This window comes from Amphiura filiformis, chromosome 10 (assembly GCF_039555335.1).
Source record: "Amphiura filiformis chromosome 10, Afil_fr2py, whole genome shotgun sequence".
In the NCBI taxonomy this organism is placed as follows: domain Eukaryota; kingdom Metazoa; phylum Echinodermata; class Ophiuroidea; order Amphilepidida; family Amphiuridae; genus Amphiura; species Amphiura filiformis.
The window spans coordinates 22,700,487-22,719,074 of record NC_092637.1 but is presented as its reverse complement, the minus strand read 5'-3'; the positions used below and the strand labels follow the sequence as shown (position 1 = coordinate 22,719,074).

The following is an 18,588-nucleotide window of genomic DNA, read 5'->3' as shown; positions in this document are numbered from 1 at the left end:
CAAAGAATATACGCTCACCATTTTATCCCGTGCATATCAGAAAACAATAATAAAATAAAATCCAAGCAAATTGTGGTTTTATTTCTGAGCTGGGCATAATTTTAGCAAAAAAATTGCGATGTCAATCTAGCAAGAGTGAAATTAGAAGCTCTTCACAAAGTCATGCCTATATTGTGGCGCGCCTCCGTAGAGGGCGCCACAAAAAATGAATTAAAAAAATTCAGTGAGGGCGTCCTCCTCAGCAAATGTTATAATATGGCTTTAATTGCTATTAGACCAGGTTAAAACTGAGCTAAGTACCACTTGGAGAACCAGAAATTCTCATATGGTTTATCTGGACCAGTTTTGCATGGGGAACAAGAATTTCTTGGGTAAAAAGCCCGTAACCTGAGAACTTTTCTGTGAGGGCGCTTTTTTCAAAATGGCCGCCAAAATCCAATATAGGCCTATATGGTTAAATTAGTCACTTTAGGGCATATTTAACAAGATTTTGGATTTTTATTGATAGCAATAATGTACTACTAAGTCAGGTTATTAATATGGAGGTGACAGGAGTCACGGCTGAGGGCGCTTTTTTCAAAATGGCCGCCAAAATCAATGAAAAACATATATATGGTTAAATTAGTCACTTTAGGGGCATATTTAACCAGATTTTGATTTTATTGATGGCAATAATGTACTACTAAGTCAGGTTATTAATATGAAGGTAACAGGAGGTCACAGGTGTGGGTGCTTTTTTCAAAATGGCCGCCAAAATCAATGAAAAGCATATATATTGTTAAATTAGTCACTTAAAACTGGTATACTTCATCAGATTTTGAATGTTGTTATTGATAGCGGTAAAGCCTTAATACTAGGTCAGATTATTAATACGGAGGTAATAGGATGTCACAGGCGAGGGTGCTTTTTTTTCAAAATGGCCGACAAAATTGAACTGGAAAGTAAGATATCAACAAAAAGCGTCATAAAATGTTACTTAAGTTGAAAAAAAAGTAATAGTTGTCTTTGACTTTTTGAACTTATAATGAAGTACTTCAGGGTGGTAAATGTAGATTCTGATTTAAAATGGCTGCAATGATGACTACCAGAATTGCCTTTATGTATTAAAGAAGACCCCCAAAAGGCAACTTGTACACTAGAATGCCGCAAAAGTGTTGCTTACAGTGTTATAAATTGTCCGTTTTTGCATGATTTCACTGATGCATTCCTCTTTGTTTTAATCCTCATGATCAATCAAATCGCTATTATCTGAAAAACCTTCATAGTCATTCTCTACCAATAGTTCTTGGACGTCCTCAGGCATTACCGTTTCAACCCACTTAGGTTAAGGTTCCATGTTTTCGTTCCACCCATTGTCAACAATGTTTCCACCATCGTATACAGTGACATCGGCTGCTGCTCTCTACTCTCTTGCAATGAAATTTGCGCGAAGGATATGCAGCGCCAGCGCCTGCTTACATGGAGGAAGTAAAGATATATCTGTAATATTTTTATCTTTTGAAAACTTTCGATCAAAGATATCGTATCTTGCTTCGTTGACATCTTTGTCCTTTATTCCGTATAGAAGTGAAACGTTCTCCTCTAGCTCTTTGAATAAACTTTCTGACGGAAAATCTAATACTCCAATGCCGTCCTGTATTTACCAGTGTTTGTGTCCAGAATTACTCTGTCTCCATCATGAATGAAATGGGATAAAGCAATGGCTGCAATGTCTATGTCTCCCGCATGTGAACGGATGATTACTATTAATACCCTCGTTATTATTCCTCACTGTATGCTTTGCATGCAAGATGACCTTTGTGTAATCTTCTTCCTGATTACTGCTAAGATCGAGAATCAAAATAGCATCTTGTTTTGTGACACGAAGGCCTTTAAATTGAGCGATATTGAATTAACAGCCAGCTCAGAAGTAATCCCTGATTGGATTTCATGCATTCACTGATTACAACTCAGTTTTTTTTTTTTTTTACGTCGAAACGTCAGTGCTGGAAACTTCTGGAGTCAAAGCCAAATTTTGTGGACACTTTCTGCACTTTGGAGTATTAGATTTTCTGATAGAAAGTTTATGCAAAGAGCTAAAGGAGTACGTTTCACTTCTATACGGAGTGAAGGGCAAAGATGTCAATGAAGCAAGATACGATATCTTTGATCGAACGTTTTCAAAAGATAAATAGATTGCAGATATATCCTTACTACCGCCATGTAAGCAGGCGCTGGCGCTTCATATCCTTCACGCAAAAAGTCACAGACAGCTATTACTTTTTTTCAACTTAAGTAACATTTCCTGACACTTTTTCGTTGATATCATACTTTCCTTCAATTTTGTCGGCCATTTTGAAAAAAAAGCACCCTTGCCTGTGACATCCTATTACCTCCGTATTAATAATCTGACCTAGTAATGCTTTACCGCTATCAATAACAACATCCAAAATCTGATGAAGTATACCACTTAAGTGACTAATTTTACTTTTCATTGATTTTGGCGGCCATTTTGAAAACAGCGCCCACAGCTGTGACCTCCTGTTACCTTCATATTAATAACCCGACTTAGTAGTACATTATTGCTATCAATAAAAATCCAAAATCTGGTTAAATAAGCCACTAAAGTGACTAATTTAACCATATATATGTTTTTCATTGATTTTGGAGGCCATTTTGAAACAAGCGCCCTCAGCCGTGACCTCCTGTTACCTTCATATTAATAACCTGACTTAGTAGTACATTATTGCTATCAATATAAAGCCAAAATCTTGTTAAATATGCCCCTAAATTGGCTAATTTAACTATATATGTTTTTCATTGATTTTGGCGGCCATTTTGAAAAAAGCGCCCTCAGCTGTGACCTCCTGTGACCTTCATATTAATAACCTGACTTATTAGTACATTATTGCTATCAATAAAAATCCAAAATCTGGTCAAATATGCCCTAAAGTGACTAATTTAACCATATATAGGCCTATTGGATTTTGGCGGCCATTTTGAAAAAAGCGCCCTCACGGAAAAGTTCTCAGGTTACGGGCTTTTTACCCAAGAAATTCTTGTTCCCCATGCAAAACTGGTCCAGATAAACCATATGAGAATTTCTGGTTCTCCAAGTGGTACTTAGCTCAGTTTTAACCCGGTCTATATCAGCAGTAGATAGGGCATTGAATTGATGAACTATTTTCTATGCAGTAGATAGAGCATTGGTCAATTACTTGCTATCAGCATTAGATAGGGTATTAATGAACTACTTGCTATGTGCATTAGATAGTGCATTGATCGATTAATTGCTATATTGTATTGTGCCCTGCACCCCTGAGTGATTTAATTTGATTATTTATCTTTGTTTAGGCTACAGAGTTATTTCACGAGTGACGACTTTTTCGGGAATCGCATCTCATTCATCAAATTGATCAAAAACAAATTGAATCATTTCTAATTTGGTATATTTGGGAATTCCCATTTCTAGAATTTTCATTGTGTTGCACAATTGGGAAAATCCCAAAGATTGCAAAGTGGATATGACATCATATTGGATTTAAAGCCATATTATAACATTTCTGTAAAAATAGATTAGTATTTATTTTCCATAAAATGTAAGCTTTTACTGTCAGATATGTCCCCTTTTAATTTTGAGCCGAACAAGTGTGGTAAAGCATAGAAAATTGGAATTTACTACTTGCGCCCATGCATGTTACTCCCGCGGATGTAATACGGTACTATCCTCGGGGTGTGTGTGTATAATACGTGTCCCGCACGCCGTGTACGTACTGTGCCGCGTGTTCGACTAATATTTCCATCGTAATAATAAAACGCCGGTTCCATCGTTTTATTCAAAATCTCGGATTTTGACAAAAGTCGTCAGTATCTTTATTGACTAAAGTAGGCCTACATAGGCCTACTGTATACAATCGTGTAAAAATCACAATTTAAAATTTTTTTGAGGGCGTTCTGCTCAGCAAATGTTATAATATGGCTTTAACAGGAAGTGATGTAATGTGAAAGGTTAATGGTATATATAATTGTTCTTGGGAATTTCCCAGATTACATCATAATATGTTGTCCGTATATAGTGAAGATGTGAATGAAGTAATTGGCTATTAAAGGAGTATTTCGTGATCCTAGCATCCTCTATTTATGTCATTTTTCATTAGATATCCACGAAAAAGACCTATTCCCAAAATTTCAGTTGATTCCGATTTTGCGTTCGCGAGTTATGCATGATTATGTGTATTACACTGCTCCATAGACAATGCGTTGTAATTTCGTTCAGGTGCACCAGAACGAAATTCAAATTTCACGATATCTTTGCTAAACGAATTAATCTGCAAGAAATATTTTGTACATAAACATGTAGCCAGAGGTTTCCAGTGATATAAAAATCTCAACTTTTTTGGAGAAAAGTGGGGGATGAGGCTGTGGATCACGAAATGCCCTTTTAATAGAATGGGACTTTTGTGTTTGGTATACATATTAAGCAAATGTACATGTATAAACACAATTCTACACATTATTATGTTTTGATGAATCCAAGTGTTGAAAATAGTGGATCCAACACATAATAATGATAAAATTGGATGCTTTACGCCCAATATTTATTGGTCTTGCTATGAGTTTAAAAATATTGGACTCGTCCAATATTTTAACATTATGTTCCTACATCTTTAGGGCCTGTGGGCGTAAAATCTTTGCTCCTCCCTACTTTGGCCTGTGCTACCAAAACATCTTTGCACCCCCTGCCTTGTCCTACCAAAAATATTTGTACCCCTCCTCCAAAACCAACTCGGGCCACATATTATTATTGCACCACCCCTTGGGGTTCTTTGATTGCCACAACTACCGTATATTAAAAGAATAAAAAGTTTTGTAATTGGGAATTTTAAGTCACCAGCCCTCAATAATTCTATAACCCCCCTATTTTGGGTGTTAAAAATTATAACCCCCCTATTTTTGGTCTGAAAATTCTATGACCCCCTGTATTTTTGGGACCCCCCTTCCGAAGAAAATGCCAGCCCCTCCCGCGCGCTGTGTGCGCATTCTTTAACTTCACAATCAAAATGTGCGTACAATCTATGCAAAAATTTTAACGCGTTCCGCGCACTTTCTTCACTCTTAAGTTTTGGCACACTCTGTACCTTTTAGTTCCGGCAATGAATAATTTGTCTTGAGCACAGGTCTTGAGTCTTGTGTAGATGGAAGGGGGGGGGACCCAAGATGGGGGGGGGGGGGGGCGCAGAAAAGTGCAGTTTTTAAAAACAGACATTTGCCCATAACTGATGGGTCATTCCACCAGGTTGACTATATCATTAAAAGTATCATTACATTTGAATCCATTGTTTAATATAGCATTCATCTAAGGGTGTGCAAGTGTTTTAGAACGTTTGAAATTATGTAAGTTATAATTTTACAAAAATATGATCAAAAATGTCTCATTTTGACATGAAATTGACACGGTGTCAATGTTACGTCTGCATTTCTCTTTTTTACACTTTTCCAACACTTAAATATATAAATATGCAAATTAATAATGTGTACTAAATTGCAATACACACAGTGCAACTAGAAATACCTTAATATTGGTAGTCAGTGCCCAAATTACAGCAGAAATGGCAAGAAATAGAAAATTTTAAATGCAGACGTAACATTGACACCACAACCACACTCACATTTTTAATTTCTGCTGTTTCTGCTGTATTTTGAGACTGACTACCACAACTAAAGCATTTCTTGTTGCAGTGTGTATGTTGTGAATTGTACACAAAGTGATTTTGCATAACTATTTACTTAGGTCTTGAAATGCTAGGAAAGAAAATGAGGATTTTCTATGTAACACCTTGTCAATATTAAATGTTACGTCAAACTTTGGTCTGAAAATTCTATGACCCCTGTATTTTTGGGACCCCCCTTCCGAAGAAAATGCCAGCCCCTCCCAAAAATACATAGAATTTTTTAACACCCAAAAATAGGGGGTTATAGAATTATTAAGGGCTGGTGACTCAAAATTTTCGCGCGCTGTGTGCGCATTCTTTAACTTCACAATCAAAATGTGCGTACAATCTATGCAAAAATTTTAACGCGTTCCGCGCACTTTCTTCACTCTTAAGTTTTGGCACACTCTGTACCTTAGTTCCGCAATGAATAATTTCTCTTGAGTCTTGTGTAGATGGAAGGGGGGGGGGGGGGTCATAAACTTTTTCGACCCAAGATGGGGGGTCGTAAAAATTGTGCCCACGATCGGGGGGTCATAAATGACTCCGGTCACCAACAAATTTGGGACCCCCCCCCCCCCCTCCGAAGAAACTTGCAAACCACTTCTACTCAAACCTGAGACCATAATGGCATCTTTTAAGAAGAATTTGAGAGTCCTGCCGATAGGAATGAAGGACTAATCTACCAAGTATACCAAGTAAGCAAGTAAATGCCAGCCCCCTAAAGAATAAAAAGTTTTGCAATTGGGAGGAGTTACAAAACTTTCTTATGATTGACAGCCAAAGGACAGCCAATGTCAAAAACTGTTCACTAGGTCAGAGGTTAAAGGTCACTTCCGTTACTAACAACGCTGACGAATTTCGATGAGTCGTGAGTCGTACGTAATTTCTCTTCAAGAATTTATTAATTTCGTTAATAAATTTTGATATTGCAGGTATGTATATTTAATGTAGAATAGATATAGCCAACAATGGCTAAATGGGGAAATTCACCCGTAACTGAATGTGGATTTCATTCATGTGCGCGTACACATAGCCCGGACACATACTGACATAGTCATAGCTTGACAGACTGAAGCAATGAATGATATTGATAAGCTTAACAATTATTTCACTCTCAGTAATTCATGAATTAACACAAATCGCCACAAACAATAATGCACTTGAATGCAATGAATGAGTGAAAATACAGGCAATGCAATAACATTAAAGCATTATACTATTTCCATATAAAATAGATTTATAGTTAGTTCATACATACACGCTATGCCTATGTTAGGGACATATTCTTATCAACATGATCAAGAGGGCGAGATGGCCGAGCGGTTAAGGTAGATATGTTCACATCATTGATTATAGAGGGAGTCCTTTATAGCATACTAAAATATATCATCATGGCATGCCATGCGAGCAAAATTTGGCAGTGTACTTTACTGTGTAAACGTATGGGGGAAAATTCAACATTCATTTTTATTCTTCATAAATCCCATGTTGTAAAATCTCTTTTATATAACACCTAAGTAGATCCTTGTCATTTGATTGGTTGATTGTTGGTCACATGTCATTCAATAAATAAACTATTTTACGACCTACGCCACTACCGTGGAATTTGGTTATATGCGCCGTGCATTTTCGTTATATGCACCGTGCATTTTCGTTATATTCCGTACGTTCTATTGCACGGATAGATTACATGGTGTGTTTTTTTCAGTCCGATCGGCGAACAGTATGCATAGCATAGGCCCTACCGTGTTATGGGATATTTAAAACAACAAACTTAATTTGCGGCAATTCTGGATGAATATTTTTGAAGAAATATAATCCACATCTACAAGGAAAGCCGCGAATATCCATATTCCGATTTTTTTTTCTTTGGGGATCGAAAGAAAAAGTAGAAAACAAGAAAAGTGAAAAGGTAAGCTTACAATACGCATTGGATAGGCCCGGTGGCTAGGTAAGCTTAAATTCTATTTTACTGCGTAGCAAACGCCTGGTAAAAATAATAATAGACCCTTAAAATAATACTTTTGAATGGCTTATTTTTGGGTGATTGCTAAAAAAAGCCATATTTGTCTCACGATTAGTACATTATTTTAACTCCTGCAAAGCCATTACAATCAACAAATCAAATAACAAAGATCTATTTAGATGTTATATAAAACAAATAATGAATGTTTTTTCATTAGGTGCAATGGAAAGAATATTTTCATTAGTTGAAAAATGGAATGTTCCATTCAACGAAGCGAAGCTGAGTTGAATGGAACATTCCATTTTTCAACTCATGAAAATATTCTTACCATTGCACTCATAAACATTCATTATTTGTATAATATCAGGGTGTACTCACAGATGCCTAAATAACCACACACAAGCAACTGGACATCATGAAAGTAAAGCGAATTTTAGCTAAAATGGTTTAAAATTTAGCACAGGTTTCAATGGGAATATGTCGAATCATGCTATATGGCAAGCCATGATTAGGAGGTGAACAAACTTTTTGTGATCCAAAAAATTGCAATTGCCAATGCAAATTTTGGCCATAAAAAGGCGACATACTTTTGGTCATAACTTTGTAATTATTTAACCTGCAGACATGGTTGAACCATCATTTTTTAAAGAAAATTGTCATCTTTCATTTAATTGCATTTTTAAGGAGATATTCTAAAGTTCAAAATTTTATGATTCTACCTAAGGCATTGCGCTGCCGGCCGGGAGATACGATCGACGAGGGTTTGAGCCTTGGGCTTGCCTTAGGTGAAAATTCTCTTCCCTCCCAAAAGGTTCCTATATGGTCGGGAATCCTTCAATTGAGTTCAGTAATTTAATTTCAGAATTTAATTGAAGAATTTCTTCTCGGCCCCTTACACTGCCTAGCACGTGCAGATATAGGTAGTTTAATGTGCGATGTCCGTGATTCGGAAGTCACGTAAAGCCGTTGGTCCCGTGTACAGGAGGAAGTACAGGTACAAGTGTCAGAGCTATTCGAAAAGAGAAGGGGGATCATCCCCGGATATGATATCTGCACTCAACCCTCTAGGTTCAAGAGGACAAGATGGGCACGATACAACTGTACATAGGTTGTCTACCCATAAAATCCTGTAGAAATCCTGTAGAATGGACAGGCATAAAAATTTCAAATTAATTCTATTAACATTCATTGTTGTTTATTGGAAGAGAGAACTTCTCAGAAACAATTTGACACCAAAACCAATCTTCTACTCTATTGCTAAGTCAAGTTATGACGAAATTACTGTCGGAACATTGGGCCATTTTCTCTGATAAGACTTACCATAGGACTAGGAGTGCATGGGGGGACTTGATAATTTTTGTGCCCCCCTGTCAATTTTTTGTTTTCACTGTAATTTAATCTAATTTTTGTTGAATATTATGTATGTTATCATTTTCAACACATCTGTGAAATTTTGTATGAAAATTCAAATTTTAAGGTGGTTAAAAAGTGATTTTTGTGCTAATTTTGGTCAAATTTTGCCATTTTTCGGCCATTTTGGGCCCATTTTAGGCAAAAACAATGATTTTTCCCAAGCGATAACAAAAAAGTGCTTTCTCCCAGCAAATAAGTAAACTGGAATTGTTATGTGAAAAGGATGTCAAAGTTTTTGTCAAACCATGTTTCCCTTTTGTCAGAAGATGAATTTTGGGTCAAAATAGAATTTTTTCCCAAAAATGCCCCTTTTTGACCCCTTTTTTGACCAAAACGGTGATTTTCCCCAAGGCATATCTCACAGAAAAAAATATTCAAAAGTGAAGTCAATGTTGCATTTTACATCTAAGGCATTGAATCTGTTGTCAATGCAAACTAGAGCATCTGAATCAGATTAATTTTGGTTTTATCCATCTTTTTCTCCAAAAATGGTGTTTTCAGTGGCACAAAATGGCACAGATTTACATAGGGCTTTATTATCAAGTAAAATAAATAGCGCCCTCGCTCAGATGTGCCTGTCCCTACCTATGTAACGGCACTCGTGATTGGTCGAGAGCCGGGCATAAACAGCGTTTATGCCCGGTGTCCCGGATGTGCGATAGCCGGGTTGGAAAAATCAAAATCATGTTTTTTAATAATGTTACTTGCAATTTTTTGTTATTATTTTGATGAAATAAGAATCACAAAATACTCTGGTATGTATGAACGGGGTTCATTTATATATTTTCATGACTAAGCGGTTGTTTATGCCCTGGGGCCGCAAGCGGCCCCTCGGGCATAAACAACCGCTTAGTCATGAAAATATATAATGAACCCTAATTAGTATATCTTTTGTTACTCAAGAACTCTAGCTTCGAATTTGCACACGATAGTTACGCATTCAAAGCAAAGCTAGAGTACTTTGCTATGGTTTTTTGGTCGGACAGCGATGCAATTTTTTTCACCGGAGGTTATTTATTCTGGTAATGTTGAAATTTGGATGAAAGATATTTCGATGAGTCAACTGTATCTTTTGAGCAAGATTTGCCTATTTTGGGCAGTCTATAATTTTGCTGAAGTGTAATTTTAGCAACATTTTTGATGCAATCACCTGCCGTGATCGGCTGTGTTTACTTCTGAACTTCCATTGCTTTACACGGTGTCATGCTCCAGCGAATTCGACTACATTTTGAAGGCTACGGTCTCTAGCCTAGAATGTGAAGCTATCGGTGAGCAAATTTTTGACTTTGGCTAGACTTCTCGAGCAAATCTTTTGCCATAAAATATTATACAGTACGACGGCAACTTCACGTTGTGACCTCTTTTGTTCGATAGAAAATTATTACGGGTTGGTGAGCACGGGTTACGTAAGACAATGTTGAAAATTTGGCTGGCAAACATAGCAAAATAGCTCCAGGTTACATGGATCGAATCCATGGGTTCCTACAGTCACCCATGGAAAACAGGGTATGGTAGGCCCTACTGAAAACCAGTACAGCATGTTCATATGGGCCATGAGTTGGTTTGTTTACATTGCAGTAATTCCCTCAGAATAGTCAATACAGATTCAAAACAGATAAAACTTACCTCACATCAGTTTTAGTTGCCCTTAATAACTCCAAATTGACATGACATTGAATTTTATTTGCTCAATTTCATACCAAAATCAAGGAAAACATGGTTTTGTTATTGCAAAATATCATGGAAATAACACAGGTTCATATCAGTAGGCCACTTGAGGTAATCAATATTGTGACTTGAATGGCGTGACTCATTGACTTTCTGCTCATTGTAAGACTGAAAGTGTTGTAAACTTGATTGCATAACATTAAGATTGCCAATTGATATCCTTTGTATTTGAGTTGTCAGATGATGGTATTAGAACTGTCATGAAGAAAAACATTAAGAAAATGTCAACAAAACATGCTACTGCAGAATTCTATATGCCTGTGTGTGTGTGTCTGAGGGCCGATGACCGGGCCGATGACACACATTCGATGGGTGTAGCTCCAGGTATGGGACAAACAGGTCGTTTTTTGCTTAAATCACGTACCTAACCATAGCAACAAAAGCAACAAAAAACGAGTAAAAGTTGAATTATATTGAAAATAAAGAAGCCTGAACATGTCCAAAGTAGCCTAAAAAATGAGAAAACTTCCATGTCACGATCACCAAAATGGTTATATCTACAACTATGAGCAAACGCCGGTCGTATGCTTTTCTGTAATGATAGATATCACATGAGTTTGTGGAACAATCAAGTCGTAGGTTGGATTTGGAAAGTTACCTCTCAAAACGGCCCGTGTCGCAATCGTGCGTGACCACTGGTGACCAGTGCCACCAGCAAAATAGAAGCCGGCCTTGCCCATTATATCAAATAATAATTGTCAGAGTCGTCCAGTTGACTCCCGCAGTGATATTTATTTATTCAAGCAAAATACTGCCTTGACTTACAAAATATTGAAGTCAATATAAAATTAATATCACCTCATTTGACTGAACTTAAAAGCAGTTTTAAAAATATTATTGTTGATCGAGACACTGAATGAGAAATAAGATTGCAAAAGATACAAATATAGTACAGTGGTGGTCTAGTGGTTAACGCCGTGGTTTGATGTGCGCGAGGTTGAAAGTTCGAACCCTACAATATAGCATTTTGATTTTTTTTCTCTTGTTCTGTTAGGCCTACATGTATGAGGACTTGAGGGTGTATGTGTAGGCCGGTCAGTATTATGATCATTTGGAAATATTTATATGCAACACGGTTTGTTTTGCCACGGTCTTCCCTGCAATGTTTTTCTTTAAATGCATACATATCAAATAATGAGATAGCGTCAGCCATAAATGTACAAATTTCAAACCTGATTTTTTGGCATATTTGTAATGTTTACACCGTCCTTACACCCTATACCCAGACATACACCTAATTGGAATCAGAGGTTTGTTGTCTGTTTGTTTGATGATATCCAATAGAACACCAAGCCTGAAAGAGGTTGTCAAGATAAAAAAAAATGCTTTCTTTCAATTTACCTCATTATTTCTACTTCAAATGACCAGAAACCCTTCCTGAAAGTTGTTTACTAATCATAATATTTTCATAATTAAAAAAAAAAAAAAAAATCAAAATACTACAGGGTTCGAACTTTAGAACCTCCCGCACTACAGGCACAGCCTTTTGGGCATAAGCCTACTCAATTATGTACAATTTAACCTTTTCTCTCCCCCTTTCCTCCCCTTTCTCTTCCCTTTTCTCCTTTTCCCCCTTTCTCTTCTAGAGCTTCTCTCCTTTCTTTTTTTTTTCGCGGAGGCCCCCCCCCCCTGAGAGTGCCACCCTGGTGTAGGCTACGATACTCAGATTTATTATAGGCCCGAAGATTTCTTTCTTTCTTTTTACGTTGTTCCGTTTTCTTTTTTCATGCATGTGTTGTTACTCATTTTGCAGACATATCATTTACATTCATGAGTATTTGTAAACATTTTGAGAGCTTGTGAACTGAAATTTGAGCCAAATTTAGGCTGGAGAGCTAAATTTGTTAAAAATTTTGAGAAATTTATTTTGTATTCATGAGCCAAAACTTGTGACAAAAATTGAACAGCTATAGCTACTAGCGCAGAACTGAAGGCTAAGTTATAGCTGTTCAAAAATGTGAAGGCTAAATTTAGCTGAACTCAGAAATGTCAAGGCTAAGTATAGCTGTTCAAAAATGTGTACATATATCAAAAGCGATGCACTTGTCAGCTGCTACATGTGTCTCATTTCACATAATAGCTAGGAACAAATACCAGACTCATCCCAAGTGGAGGTCACTTCAAATCATCCCAAGTCACATGGTTTAGGAATAAAGAGAACATTCCTTAACCATGTGACTTGGGAACCTCCACTTGGGATGAGTCTGGTATTTGTTCCCAGCTATTATTTTAGTGAAATGAGACACATGAAGCAGCCGACAAGTGCATCATTTTGATATGGATGTACACAAATGTGACTGAAAGCTAAGTTATAGCTGTTCCAAGCAGTTAAGCTACTGGATGTTCAAACTTACAGCTGCCAAGTAACAGCCCAGTGAAGCCTTATAAACAGGGTTATACTTTTTAAAATAAAAAACATGTGTGATATTTTTTATGAGATAGGTATGTTTTTTTTGCATTTTTTTGCATTTTGTGAAGAAATGAGAAAAAGAAATTGGACAAAGTGGTATGCAAAATGAAGGGGCAAATCTTCTCGTTCAATTGGTGGCATCAGTATCAATGAAGCGTACATGCTTCTAATGATATAAGCCAAAAGGTGGTACATCACTGATGTTTTAAATTCACTTCATTTTGGAAAGCTTACTATCAACGGATTTCGTAAAATTTTTGGATATGTGTTGCTAACACATTAGGGAAATAATGTTGATATGTAAAATGGGAATAAGCGGTCTCTGATCTCTTTTATGACTTCATGAACTTGGTGCTCCACAACTATCAAAAAACGAACCGGTTAAAATGCTTCTATTTTCAATGTTGAGCTATATTTTGTATTTTGAACTTGCGACACTATTTCACTGAAACTTAATTAAGCCATAGGTAACAGGTTACCACAACCACACTACAGCAATGTTGAAAAAGATTGTATTTTTGTCACCCATACCACCATATTAGGTAGTTTTCCGTAAGCTTCATTTTTGTGATTTTGGTAACTATTTTATATTTATTTGCCCAATTCATCTCAACTAGGCAATTTAAATTGTACTCACCATTTACATCCCAAGGTATTTTAGTATATCCACCTCACATATTTCCATTATATATCCAGTAACAGACAAAATATCAAAATTGATGCCTCATTATGACATGTATGATATCACAGACTACCACATGTTGATGCCTGAATTTGACCTGAACCAATTGACCTATAACCTGACCTTTGATGACCTTATAGCCTTTTTTAATCTCTTTTCCTAACACCACATTATAGAAGATAAATACATGGTGTACTATAGGCCTATTTAATTTATTCAGTGTTATAATCAGTGAGTACATTTCTATAGATGGTATAACAAAGGATTTAATGTATTCTTTTCATGCCCCCTGCTTGAACATGTTGAAAAGAATAAATTATGGACAATTGTGACACGATCAAGAGAAACGAGTCGGATGTCGCTAATATTAATTTTGAGATATTGGCAAATAAAGTGTTAAAATTCTTTTGTTTTATATTGTTTTCAGCGATTGATAACTTGATGTAACTTCGCTAAGAAAAGTCGTATCAACATGGAGGTTTCAGTTTCTGAAAGCTCTGAATGTTCTCTTTTTTTTGGCTTTTAGAATGTCTCCATATCCACCATGTGCTTCTGGCAATGGCTGCAGGCAGAAAGACTGAACATGCTAGAAGGGTTTGTGCTTCACTGCACACAAGCTCAGCTCAATGTGAAACTTCCTCATTTGCATATGGGTTTGTCCACTATTGAGAGGGGTGGCAGGACCATGGCATGCTTGAAAATGTCCGTCCGTGACAAATTTGTTGTCCGTCCGTGACATACATATATTGTGAGATTATATTAAGATGGATGTATTTTTATTTGGTTTCAACCTTGGTCAGTGATGACTAGGTACTGTTGAGATAGTTCAGCAGGTTTGTTTTTCTAAATATTACTAAGTGGGGGATTTAAAAAACTTTTCGTTTATTTTTCTCGTCACGGACGGACAGCACAGCATCAAAATACAAACACGCGTGTAGTATGTTTAATTGAGAGTTAAAATTTTCCAATTTTTGTTGATATTTTAAAGAAATAATATTGAAACTATACATTAACACACTCAAAACATCAAAAAAATTATAACAAGTTTTATATTACCATACCATAAAAAAATTAAGCAAATGTCCGTCCGTGACGGTGTGTTCTGGACCCCTACAAACAAAATGGTGTGTTCCAAATCAACGCAACCACTTTCAGATTTTTTTTTCTTGTTCCATAAACTGCAGATGTGTGCCAAAAATATAAGATAGGTTTCATCATAAGAAAACAAAATTTATTTTTTCTCAACCATGCTAACCCTTAACTGATCAGGCTCAAAACTCATTTTCGACCAGGGTCGACATGCGACTCATTCCCCTTGATCATGTCACAATTTATGGTTTGTTATGAAACACGCATCTGAGTTACCAGGATACATGTAAACAAAAAATATATAGGGCTAAAATGACTTACTATACAATGGTTTAAAAGCACCTTTTTTTATTATTATTTTATTTTTTCTTTATTTCACATGATCCGTGCATATATTGCCTAGCTATAAATGAAAAAATATTTTTTTAGACCAATCAAACCAATACATGGGTGTAGTACGACCTTAAGGTCACATGCACTCTACATTGTATATTCATCTGTGACATTTAATTAAATACAGACATGTCAACAATAGAATATACGTAGCATATTGTGTGTAGATAATATTATATAGCTGCCTCAAGATTGTTTTTCATCAGTGATGTCAACTACACAGTCTAGTTAAAGCCCCATCCCCCTAAGGGAGCAATCGTTATTTACGACAGGGGGGAATGGGCGTTTTGAGGGTGGAATCCAAAATTTTTTTTGGGTTTTGAGGGGGAATGCGAAATTTTTCGTTGAACCAGCAGGGGGGAATGTTAAGTTTTAAATGGAGAAATTTGGGAAAACAAGCGGGAATCCGAAAATTTTGAGCGGACGCGAAGGGGGAACGCGAATTGTTTTGTCGATATTTTTCCCAAAATGCCCATTACCCCCCCTGCCGTAAATAACGATCGGTCCCTAATCATGGTCTTAGACAGGATTTGAATTCTTGGGTATGTAAATGCAAAAACCTGGGTGTGTAAATTTAAGATTTTTGTACAAAAAAAGTATAGGCCATGTGGGCAAAAACTGGGTGTGTATATATCCCTACACGGCTGGGCTGGCTGCCTAAGCCCTTGCCCCTAATTTACCTGTTGATGAGATTTTGGTATCATATAATCGATCAAATTTTTCTCACTGCAATCCTGAAAATTGACGTTCCAATCTTAGATCTCCCGCCATACACATAATTTTTTTTTTTAAAGTGTGTGTGTGGGGGGGTGGGGTAACCTATTTGTTTAGGATACGGTATGAAATGTATTCAAATTTAAATGTCAAAGTCAAACATTGTCCCTTTATGCATCTATGTAAAAAACAAGAACATTCATGTAGCTCAATTGAATGCTGACCACAAATTGTAGAGAAGTTAAGTGAAGCCCCATTTTGGTTAACCATTTTCTATTTCCTGGGTTATCTTGATGCAACTACATGTAGTATTACTGTATGCATGGTGACAGGCTATGGTTCAGGACAAAAAGTGTGGCCATACTTTTTATGTGAAGTGAAAAAATTGAGATTTAGTCTAATGGGCTGTAGTAGTAATGGGTCTGAAACAAGGCCAGTCCCGTAGCCTATTTATTTCACCTTTAGACCTCAGTGTGTCACTCGCTACTCAAACAAGGAGGGGGGGGATATGTGACATTGTGACAATATTTCATATTTTGGGTTCACCCATTCCATCCTGTTTCCAATGAACAATTTATTTCAAGCATGTTGAAATGATAAAACACAACAATCAATAATTTGCCTGGTTCAATGCCCGGTAGGCACTAACCCGGGGGGGGGGGGGGCACTTCAATTTGAAATGGATATAGGTGTAGGGCTGGCGCTTTCAAGCACTAAGGGGCATTCGGTGAGAGCAACATGTAAAAAATATGGGGTCATTGGGTGAGAGCATGGTGTTTGGCACTTCAATTTGAAATGGATATAGGTGTAGGGCTGGCGCTTTCGCACTAAGGGGCATTCGGTGAGAGCAAAATGTAAAAAATATGGGGTCATTGGGTGAGAACATGACGTTTTTTTTAATGGAATCTTTGAGTGAGAACCAAAACAGCGCCACAAAAACCTCGAAAAAATCGAATTTCTAGTTATAAATGGCTTCAAATTTCTTTATTTTTTCAAAATAAGTAACAAAATCAGTGATAAATGAAAGTTGCTGTTCAAACTGAACTTGTAAGGGTCTTTGGGTGACAGATCAAATGGAAAAATAGGGGGTCTTCTGGTGACAGAGCATGTGTTCGTAAAAAAATATGGGGTCTTTGGGTGACAGCGATGCTGAAAAGGGGGTCTTAACAGCCCTACATACGCGTCACCTCCAAAGTTGAGTGCCCCCTTCGGGGCACTAATGCCAATCTGGCTTGAAATGTGGGGTGGGGGATAATCAGCCAATATTGTCAAAAAGTGGCTGAAAAGTGAAAGGAACAAAAAATGGATCATTTTGCCAAAAAGTGGGACATTGAGCCACCTAAGGCAATTCATCAAAACCTCTAAATTACACAGAAAAAAAATCCTGACTTGGTTGACATCATGTGCCCATCCCCACATACAAAAATATATTTTTGATATTTCATTCTAAAAAGATATTAAATTATTTAAAATTGTAACATTTTTTGAGATATACCCTGTAACCCTTTAAAATGGCCACTTTTGTTTTCCGAGGCAGCTTTATTTGCTAAACAAAAGAAGCCACACATGCATGTCAATGTATTGTATCATTGTATCCTACTCATCAATAGCATGGAAATTAGATATATCGTTAGTGTATCAGTGTCACTGCGTGCATTGATTGATTTTTTGATCTAATACAAAATTCTCTGTTTAATTCTTGATTATAAAATTGAGGACATCAGAATCAGAAATTGCAGGTATGTAAATGTGAGATTCCGTATCGGTATCATTAATTAATTTGTACTTTGGATAAATAGTCTTAAAAATTCACAGTTCAGCATTCATCCATCCATATACAGATTAGATATGCAAGGTAGTTTATAGTTCAATCATTTCATTTTCTTATTCTGTAAAAGGGGGTACTACACCCCTGCTAAATTTTGTGCCTATTTTTGCATTTTACTCAAAAATTATAGCGCATTGGGGACAAGTAAGATATGTACAAAAATGTATATTATAGGGGCAAGGACTACAACTACTGCACTGGAAATTTTATTTCAGAACAGATAACAGTATTAAACAGTCTAAAATGAGGGAAAACCAATATTTGATCAATAAATCAATAACTATTACTACTTGCTTTGAGTTGCTGAATTTTCAGCATAGTAGTTGTAGGCCTTGCCCCTATAATATACATATCTCACTTGTCACCAATGTGCTATAATTTTTGAGAAAAATGCAAAAATAGGCACAAAATTGGTGAGGGGTGTAGTACCCCCTTAATGTTATATCTATCACCACTGCTCATTGTTGGCTGATATCAATTAAAGGTAGCTGATCAGATTTTTTTCATATTATGTTTTGTACCTCACATTGTTGCCTTTATACCAAAATAACCAATTGTGGTGAATTGCACAAGCGGTTTTGATATTAGAAGCAAATACATGTTTCACAACATTCCATAGAATGGTACATATGTGGTATTCCACAATTGGGGATGAGGCTACCACTTTTTTGT

At 36.6% G+C, this 18,588-nt stretch overlaps 1 protein-coding gene across 1 annotated transcript in view; it reads left to right on the top strand.

Annotated features, from left to right (window-relative positions):
* Nucleotides 1–6,523: 6,523 nt before the first annotated feature.
* LOC140162651 (uncharacterized) overlaps nucleotides 6,524–18,588 on the top strand; it is a 32,417-nt gene continuing 20,352 nt past the window's right edge. The window contains exon 1 of the mRNA XM_072185931.1: nucleotides 6,524–6,625. The gene's annotated coding sequence lies outside the window, so the exon portion shown is untranslated. The remainder of the gene's footprint in view (nucleotides 6,626–18,588) is intronic.